Source organism: Natator depressus, chromosome 5 (assembly GCF_965152275.1).
Source record: "Natator depressus isolate rNatDep1 chromosome 5, rNatDep2.hap1, whole genome shotgun sequence".
Taxonomy (NCBI): Eukaryota; Metazoa; Chordata; order Testudines; family Cheloniidae; genus Natator; species Natator depressus.
Genome location: NC_134238.1, coordinates 79318103 through 79328718, shown reverse-complemented (window position 1 = coordinate 79328718; position 10616 = coordinate 79318103).

The following is a 10616-nucleotide window of genomic DNA, read 5'->3' as shown; positions in this document are numbered from 1 at the left end:
CCAGCAGGAGAGTGAGTTTGTATGTGTGTCTGTGGGGGGGGGGGGAAGGGTGAGAAAACCTGGATTTGTGCTGGAAATGGCCCTCCTTGATGATCACTTTAGATAAGCTGTTACGAGCAGGACAGTGGGGTGGGAGGAAGTTTTGTTTCATGGTCTCTGTGTGTATATAATGTCTTCTGCAGTTTCCACAATATGCTATGCATCCGATGAAGTGAGCTGTAGCTCACGAAAGCTCATGCTCAAATAAACTGGTTAGTCTCTAAGGTGCCACAAGTACTCCTTTTCTTTTTTCTTTTTACGAATACAGACTAACACGGCTGTTACTCTGAAAAATGAAATTAATAAAGCATTGGTCAGTTTCACTGCTCTTATCTGGAATTTGGCTGCAGGAAACTGTGAATAATCATTTCAATTTCATTGTTGTGTTGCTCCTTGAGAAATCTCTAAGCAGCAGCAGACCTCTGTTTCCTTCCATCTGTTTTGTCTGTTTAGGCACTGGTATTACTCAGAGGAAGCAGCTGCAAAGACTGAGGCTGGGAGAGGAGTAGAGCATAGGAAACCTTCTCCCCATATAGCAGGCATGTGGCAAAGGGAGAGAGAGAGCAGCAAAGTCACTTTCTCTTTGCAGAAGCCAGAATGATACAAGCTTCACCGCCTTCAAGTGAGGGAACATGGAGTTACCTCTTCCTTGTATAGTATTTACTGCCTTTAACAGACTTTGGGTAAAATCCTGACCCCATTGGGAGGCAGCGTATCCTAATGGATAGACCTGACTTCTAGTCCCAGCTCTGCCACTGCCTGTAATGGGTGATCTTGGGCAATCACTTCAGCATCCTGTGCCTCAGTTACCCCATCTGCAAAATATGGATGAAAAAAGCCTATATAAGAACTAGGTATTATTTTGTAGTCAATGGGAGTTTTGACATTGACTTAAATGGGGCCAGGATTTCACCTCTAACTTCAGATAAATTATTTGATGCTGACGCTATAGAAGAAAGAAGAGATGAAAAATGAATAAATAATACTTAAGACATTGCTACCAAATTCTTGTTGTAAATTGTTAGGTTCTCCACACCTAGAAAACACACTGGGACAGGTTCGTGAACGGGTTAGAAAGATAGGGGATTCCATTACCGATTAGCAAACACCAAAGAGATAGTGAGGTGGACGAACTATATTTCCTGGCCCACATGTTTTACTGCAGAGAATATATACATTTTGGTTTGGCAGTGCAAGGCATTTCCCAAGAGAAGTCAAAAGCAGTTCTATGGCCCATGGTATGCAAGAGGTCAAATTAGAGGATTACAATGGTCCATTCTGGCCTTTGAATCTATGAACCTTCAAACAAGCAAGTAATTGGTATTTCTAAAACTTGATTCAAAATAGCTTTCCTTCTCAGAATGCATCACTGAGCACATGTATCTCTGTTCAAGCTGATGGCCTGTGGTTTGCATGCTTACTAGAGGTCCAGTAGGTGAATGCTATACTCAGGAAGTGCCTGAACACAAGTACCAGAAATGCCATCAGAAGCCATTCTGGCTCCTCAAGAAAGTTCTGGAACAGCATACTAGAATTTCCCAGCAGGACTCAAGCACTGTATAGCTCAAACATTCAACCTGAAGATCTGAACTGAATGGAATGAATGTTTATGCTTCATCAAATATCTTAAACAAAAGTCTGAAGACCCAAAGAGAAGCCAAAATTTGCCACATATGAAACACCTTTTGGGGAAAGATTTGTCTCAATAAAATAGTGGAGCAATGAATGTAAGCATCTTTATCAAATAGAGAAACAATATTTTGGATCATGAAATTCATCATATCATATTAATTGTCTAATTTTATGGTACATTTTACTGTGTTTCATTAGGTGGACACACCACCAACCAGAATATTTATGGGAGTAGCAAAGGGGTAGTTTTGTATTTGTCCTCTCACTATATTGTTCCCGGAGAGGACACCTCCTCATCTATTGTTGGGAGTGGACTACATCCACTCTGATCGAATTGGCCCTGTCAACACTGGTTCTCCACTTATGAGGTAACTCCATTCTCTTCATGTGCTGTATATTTATGTCTGCATCTGTAATTTTCACTCCAGGCATCTGAAGAAGTGGGGTTTTTACCTATGAAAGCTTATGCTCAAATAAATCTGTTAGTCTTTAAGGTGCCACCGGACTCCTTGTTGTTTTTTGTGGATACAGACTAACACGGCTACCCCCTGATACTTTACAATAAGAGTATTTCGTAAATTAAACACTCTTTAATCTGAGTGGCTCCAGAGACTGAGTCTATAGCCTCGTTATAGCACTCACCTGGGATGCGGGAGACTGGGGTTCAAGTCCCTACTCAGAATCAGGCAGAGCAGCAACTTGAAGCTGAGTCTCCCACTTCAAAAGGGCCCTGTTTGTCCCAGTGTGGAATGGGAAAATCTTGACAATTTTTGAAGGCAGTTCTACCTACCAAGCTAGAGAAATGTTCTGTGAAGACAACTCTAGCCATTAGTCATCAAGGTCAGCAAGATGGCCACTAAGATTAATTGGCTCTGAAATGCCCACTGGAAATGTTTGCAAATATATTTTGGAGTCCAGCTATGCCAATACATACATTTCACCATTCAAACATCTGAGATTTTTGTGCTAGGCAAAATAGGTAGTTTCCTTTTATAAAAAAGCTGAGCTGTGTAATAACACCCGCTGGGGTGCTGCACAGATAGGTCCAAATGCTTCTACAGTGCAGATGAGCTGTCAGGCACAGCATGCCAATCATGGTAATCAGGTAGTCTATGTCCTCCTACGCCAGGCCTTTGATAACTAATGCATATTCAACAGTTCTGTTTAAATAAATACAGCAACCCCTCTTAGAAACATCATTCTGTCAGAAATTCCCCATATGAAAATGATCTAATCAGCAGTGAAATGATATCCATGCAGTGAGCATGTTGATTGGACAGGCACTCCTCTAATATTACCATCCCACTGATTAATCATCCTAGCCAACCCCGCTGTTAAAAGTGGATAGACCATTCAGGAAAACATAAAAGTTCACCTGCTATAGGGACTTCACCAATGTGTCAGATGCTGGCTCTTTGAGGCAACCAATCTTTTCTTGTAATTGTCCTCAGTGAGGGTACTAAACATGGCACTTTGTCCTGCGTTCGTACATTTTCTAAATAAGAGGCTTGCTAAAACTCCCAGCTCCCTGCTGGATCCCTGACACAACCGATTAAACACCACATCTGCTCCAGCAACAGACTACCAAGCTAAAATCCTCCTCCCCTCAAAACATGAACCAGGAGTTACACTCATGAATGGCACCAGCCATTTTAAGTCTGGGAAACACCTGCTTTATTTCCTCTCACCAATTTTCAGTCAAAAACTAATACTGGCAAAAAAGCTGGTATTTATATTTGAACTGAATACAAAGTTTTAATAACTAGAGGCTGAGCAGTGAAGGAGACACTAGCATTTTCACCTCCATCAGAAAAACATTTTTAAAGAGGCTTGCATTTAAATCAGTTTAGCTACATTTTAGTGGCAGTAAGGCTATTTCCTAGTGCCTTTTTTCTTGTTCTCCAGGAACAAAAATAGACTGTAAAAAAGGAATCAATTTGGAGTCAAGGAAAGATTCCCATGACCTCAGTGGGAGTTGGATCAAGCCCATAGAGCAGTGCTTCCATGGGCTCCTCAGGAGGGAAAAAGAGTATCCCACTGGCTGAATTCCCAAAGGTAGATAATAAAAATACTTAGCTCACACAGTAATTTTCACCTGGAGATCTCAGAGGATTTCACAAAAGAAGATACATATTATGCTCTCCATTTTGCAGGTGGGGAAACTAAGGCACAGAGGTGTGAAGTGATTTGCCCAAGATATTATACAGCAGGCCAGTAACAGAGCTGAGGACAGAACCAAAGGTCTCCTACTCTCAGCCCTGGTCTACACTAGGACTTTAGGTCGAATTTAGCAGCGTTAAATCGATGTAAACCTGCACCCGTCCACATGATGAAGCCCTTTATTTCGACTTAAAGGGCTCTTAAAATCGATTTCCTTACTCCACCCCTGACAAGTGGATTAGCGCTTAAATCGGCCTTGCCGGGTCGAATTTGGGGTACTGTGGACACAATTCGACAGTATGGGCCTCCGGGAGCTATCCCAGAGTGCTCCATTGTGACTGCTCTGGACAGCACTCTCAACTCAGATGCACGATTGTTTGCCGTTGCTCTGACGCAGGGAGGGGCGACTGACGACACGGCTTACAGGGTTGGCTTACAGGGAGTTAAAATCAACAAAGGGGGTGGCTTTACATCAAGGAGTATTTCAGGCAGGACTTCACGGAGGGTTCCAATAAGAAATGGTGCACCTAAGTTATTGTTCTTATTGGAACGAGGAGGTTAGTCTGGCCTCTGATTGATACATGGCTAGATTTACCTCGCTGCACCTTCTCTGTGAGTGACTGCAGTGTGACCTAGAGGAATGAGTCCCCTAGACGGGGGGCAGAGGGGGGTTTGCAAATGAGTACAAAACAAATCTGGTCTATTTCTTGTTTTGATACACTCCATCTATCTTTTACATCTTTGGCTGGCAGCAGACGTTGCAGAAGGACTGCATGCCATCCACATCTCATGGCTGCTCGGCAGAAGATGGTACAACAGGACTGCTAGCCATCCTCATCTCTTGCCTGCCCAGCGGAAGATGATGCAATAGGACTGCTAGCAATCCGTATCACCTGCCTGCTCACCATAAGATGGTTCAATAGGACTGACTGCAGGACTAAAGAGAATGACCTGATCAAGTCACTCCAAATTTAGTCCCTGTGCCCGTCTGCCCAGGCGCTCCTGATTGACCTCACAGAGGCGACCAGGAGCACCTCGGACATGACGATGACGGCTACCAGTCCTATTGCACCGTCTGCTGCCACAAGGCAATGGGTTGCTGCTGCTGTGTAGCAATGCAGTACCACGTCTGCCAGCACCCAGGAGACATACGGTGACGGTTAGCTGAGCGGGCTCCGTGCTTGCCGTGGTATGGCATCTGCACAGGTAACTCAGGAAAAAAGGCGCGAAACGATTGTCTGCCCTTGCTTTCACGGAGGGAGGGAGGGAACGGGGGCCTGACGATATGTACCCAGAACCACCCGCGACAATGTTTTAGCCCCATCAGGCATTGGGATCTCAACCCAGAATTCCAATGGGCAGCAGAGACTGCGGGAACTGTGGGATAGCTACCCACAGTGCAACACTCCGGAAGTCGACTCTAGCCTCGGTACTGTGGAAGCACTCTGCAGAGTTAATGCATTTAATGCACTTAGAGCATTTTCTGTGGGGACACACACACTCGAATATATAAAACAGATTTCTAAAGAACCGACTTCTATAAATTCAACCTAATTTCGTAGTGTAGACATACCCTCAGTCCCATGACCTAGTCACTGGAGTGGGAATTCTCCTCCCCTTTGTGGCTCCTTTGCTCCCCTCCACACTACACAAACAGAGGGGAGCATAAAGGTGTTGGTGAGAGAAAGCAAATTAAGACTCAGGCTGCAAGTTCCTCTTCAGCAATCTACTGCTCCTGAAATTTTATTTATCTGCAATCAGTGATGTGCCACATTTATCATAGATTTCAGACTAGTGCAAAATAGTATTTAATGAGATCCTGTCAGGTACTAGAATTTTATAAAGATTAGCAGCTGTCAGCACATTCTCAATAAATCATGCAACACTTTGTACCCTCATGTTTCCCTTTAAGGGCCATTGTCTGCGATGCTCCTCATGAACTGGAAAAATATTTCAGTTTGTTAAAAGAACTATATTTTTAAAATTATAAGTAGAATTTGGCTTTTGTGACAAACACTTTTTTGAGAGGAGACAAACTACGGTGCTATAAAGAAGGCTCATCATTCTGCTGGCTTATTAGACAGGCTGTAACTTGAAGAACATTAGATATTCTGTACTCACCACCTCCCACAGTAAAAGAATGTTATGGTAGCAAAGGGAGCAAGTCAAAAAATTACAAAGTTATGGCTGCCTGTTTATGCCTACAGTGACTAATAAAAAATACAAAATTATTTGTGATTTAAAAAAACCTGCATGATGATGCACACATGGGGGCCCTGGAAACCTTAAGACTGTCCATCAGTTTTTGTGTATGGTAGTTCATATGACAGATTTAGAAGCCAGCAGCCAATCACCAGCAGTAAATTGCTGCACATCACGCACAATTGAAAAATGAGATTTCAAAGGAACAAAGAATTTTCTAAACGAGTGTCTCATTCTATTCAGTTAAAACTGTAATGAGCTGGTTAGTACGTATGTATATTGCCACCTTCTGGATATAATTAGAAATGCTTAATGAGGGCCATAGATCCTTTATTATTATTATTTATATTATTGCAGTGTCTCAAAACAGCTGAAGATTTCCCGATTGTTTATGTGGTATGGGCCTGTGCTTTTTAGAACATGAATTCTAGCTTCTCTGGCACTGCAAAGTGCTAAACAACCAAAAAGTCGGTAGCATTAGTGACAACCATAAAGTTCTGGGTAGCCATGGATTTATTACACTTAAACAATACAAATAAGTTTTAATACATGTAAGTGAGACAATCTGATGAGACTAAATTATTAAAAATTGCCTTTAAAAAAGATGTTCGTTAGAAGCAGAGGGTGCATCCTTTCGTCTATGTCCTTAATTCACTGAAAACTTCACAAATGGAAAATAGCCAGACTGCAGTCCCTTCTATGGTAAAATTACACCATAAATACTCCTTTGAATTATGGCTCCAAATGTTTGGGAGCATTACATAGGAGTAGGTAGAATTCAGTAGGCGTGTCAGTGGTTCCTTTCTGCCCTTGAATACCTTTTCAAATACATAATAAAAAGAATCAGACAGAGGGGAAAAAATACACCAGGCAAGATGGGAAACATTTAACATCTTGGTTTGAATGCTACATCAACATACATTGATGTTAAATGCTGAATGCAAAAACAGAGAGGGGAGGGGCAACTTGCATTCTCAGTTGATACACAGAGCTCCTGCTTCAAAGAGTAAGTGGAAGGACTGGGTGCAAGTCAACGGTAGGAGGAAGTGATGGAATCAGAAGGTTCTCAACGGCAGCCTGCGAGAGCATGAAAGGCCTGAGGAAGATATAGTGACAGCAGCAGGACTTCCATTGAATGGAGAGCGGTCTGATCAGTTATATGAAGAAAAGTTTAAAGAACAAAATAAAAGAAGTGACTCTTTGGGAGGAGATGGGGAGAAACAAAATATAGACAAAACAGAATGACGGAAGTACTGGACACTAAAAAAGGAAAGTTAAAAACAGAGCAAATCAGATGTCATCAGAACGGAGGTAATGACTTTAATCTCATGTTGTGCTGCTTGCTAAAGAAGTTTGAAGAAAATTAGGGTCAAAGCAGGGGAATCCAACTGTAGTGCAGAGAAAATCCCTACAAAGAATCTTAGCGATAAAAGGAACTGTTCCATTTTGAGACAGCGTAACTAGTATGAGAGAGCTGGGAGTTTCAAAGTGATGGTCATGTTTTCACAAGTTATTCACAAGCACCACACATTTTGCTTTTGTCTTTGTTTTAAAGTTTTCATTATCAATTAATTGTACCAGCACGATAATGGCAGCATACTAGAAGTGACAGATGGCAGTTTCCTAAAGTGTCGTTAGAAGACGTTATTCAATTAAGTTTAAGTATCTTTGGGGTCCATGGTATTAAATGAATGGTTTATGTATTCCTGTGAAGCAGTATTGTATATAACCTCTCAAGGGAGGACATTAGGACAGTTGATTCACTGGGGGAGAGGTTCAAAGAACTCTGTTGAACAATGTGACAAACACGAATGGACTTTTGGAACAAAACGTGTTTTCTCCAGGGGAATATCTGAAGGGAAGTGAATGCAGCCTTTTGAAACTATCCCTGCAGAGGGGATCAGTCGGTGGATCACCTGTTACATAAGGCCAGGATCAAAGGCCCAAGCTGTATAAAGTTAAGACTGAACTATTCATGGTTGAGCCGGTTCTGAACCTAAGACAATTATGAACTTGTAACCACAAGGAAAACCCAGTCGTAAGTTTTTAAGGACTGACACCTACTAGAACCCGAAGGTTGAATTGGGGTGACCTCGGGTAAGCTTTTTAGCATCTGTGTAGGTTCTTTTCTTGATTTTAATGTTTTCTCCGTAATGCTTTTACCTTATAAGCAACCACATTTATTCTTAAAGAACTGTGTTAATTTATAATTGTGGGCCATCATATTGTACACCTGAGAGACCACCTCACTTCCCCCATGATACAGTCCCGGTTACCATCAGCGGAAGAAGAGCTGATGGTCTCCCTTGATGTAACAGAGGAACTGGGGCAGCTAGCAAGGGCTCAGACTCTGCAATGGGCTCCCACACTGGTCCAATATAGCCTAATTTCTCAGGTTTCAGAGCACAGTGCAGGGAGCTTGTGTTTGGCCTGGCCTTTACGAAGGAGTTAGGAGAGACTGAGGTAGCGACTCACGTATGGGGGCATTACTATTTGTATGAAGAGCTGCTGCTTGATAGAAGTGAACTGATTGAACATTAATAAAATCAAACATTTCAATGTATTTGTACAGTGCTCAGCTCTCATTTAAATCAAAATAAAATTTTAAAAAATAAGCCTTACACAGAACACCTTTCCCAACTTCACCTGGAAGACTGCTGCCTGTAAGTCTGCCACTGGCCCACTTCCTCCATGCCGCCTACGAGAAACTGTCTCACTTATATGAGAAGTGTTAGGAGTAATTGGGAACAATTTATATTAGGAAACTACAAGGTAAAACCAACTCTGTGTTATTAGGATGTGAAGTGAAATTCAAGCCCTACCTGCTTGCCTTACAGACAAGCAGTTTCAGTGCTTCCTTTTTCTAAAGGCAGTCAAGAATGTGTTTGATCTCACTGTGAAACTACTTGCACTCCATAGAGTAGATATGCTCCTGCCTCATACACTCCAACTGTTCAGAGTTTAATACCTCATTCGAGAAGAAACTGTTAGTGGTTTGAATTTTTGTCCAGAACTCAAGTAGTAGAGAATTCCGAGTCTGAATGAGTGGCATCCTTTTAAAAAATTACCATCTACCCAGAATTTTGGAGCAACTGACACTGGGGATTCAGAGACCGCATCGGCATTGCAGACTCTTGACTGTTTTGTATGGTGATGAACTCTCTGAGGTAAAGAGTTATAACAGTGCTGTACACTACACAACTAACCTGAGTCAGGCAGTTGGGCAACTTCAATCCTACCAAGTAGTATCACAGGAAGTACACGTCACGGCCACCCATTCTTGAGCAGCTGTCATTGCGAGCAAGGTGCTGAAAAATAAGCAGTGGTTCACTTCATCATGGTGACAACTGTCAGGAGAGAGGACAAAAAAGGTCCAGGAGAAAAACAAGATAGCCTATTTCAATTTTAATAGGGTGTCTGATTCATGCCTGGACATGTAAACCCACTGAGTATTAGAAATCTTTTACCTACACCTTGGGGAAAAAGAGCAACTAACATTTTTCACAATGTGTATTGAAGAAAAAAAAAAATCCATGAGCTGAAAGGGCAAAGATGCCCTTACTGAAGGCTGACAGACAAGAGGTTTCTGTACTATCTTTTTGGATTATGATGCAAAATGCCAGGCTGCTCTTACAGACAGGATTAGACATAGCAGCAGCTTACCACCTTTGCTGAAAATATTTTCCAGGTAGCGTGTTGCCTGCCACACACAGTACTGGTACGAATAAAATTGACTGGAGACACACTCATGCTGTAAGAGATTGTATAAGACATAAAATACTATCTCTGAAGTGATTTTCATTTGCTTGATTTTCTTCTCCTGACACTATCTCAGATTCTTGACTTACTTTTATTATTCAGTTATTTTCAAAAGATTCATGAGGAGGGAAGAGAACTCTGACTCCATATGAAAAGTCTTGCTCGGTGGTCTTCATCACTATATTATCCAAGCCCCACTTTTAAGCTATTTTCTTAGGGAAGAGGTCAAATATTCTAAATTTGAGAAAGAAAAGAGGGCATGAGATCGAATGGTTTAGAGACTCAGAGCAGCGAAGAAAATAAAGAGCTTGTTTGGGCCCACTTCTCTCTTATTTTGAGCTCTTGGTCCAAAAATATTGAAGTAGTAGGTTTCTATTTTCAGATAACAAGCTATGCTGTATCAATTCTACATACTAGTTATACAAATGGCCTGTGTAAGATACAGTAAAAGTTACACTCATTCAGGCAAACTATTTAAAAAAAAATCTTAAATGAAAAAGGTTTAATTCTGTAGGAAAAATGTTTATTTAATATTAATTTACACAGCCAATTATGGCAAAATATATTACTTGGAAAAAGGACAGGTCTTCTGGGTACAAATATAATAAGTTGGCTAGACAGTATATGGCATACAAAAATGTTCTTTGAAAGCATCTACAAAAGATAAAGGCAGAGCAGTTCAAGCTGAAAATCTAGTGTTTAAGGCAAACAAAGAATTCAGTTTGTTTTTAAAACAAACCTATTATCAAAATATTCTTTTACAATAACTTCTGTATTTTTGAATAGAGATTTAGGATTATCTTTGAGCATAGATATGGGGTATC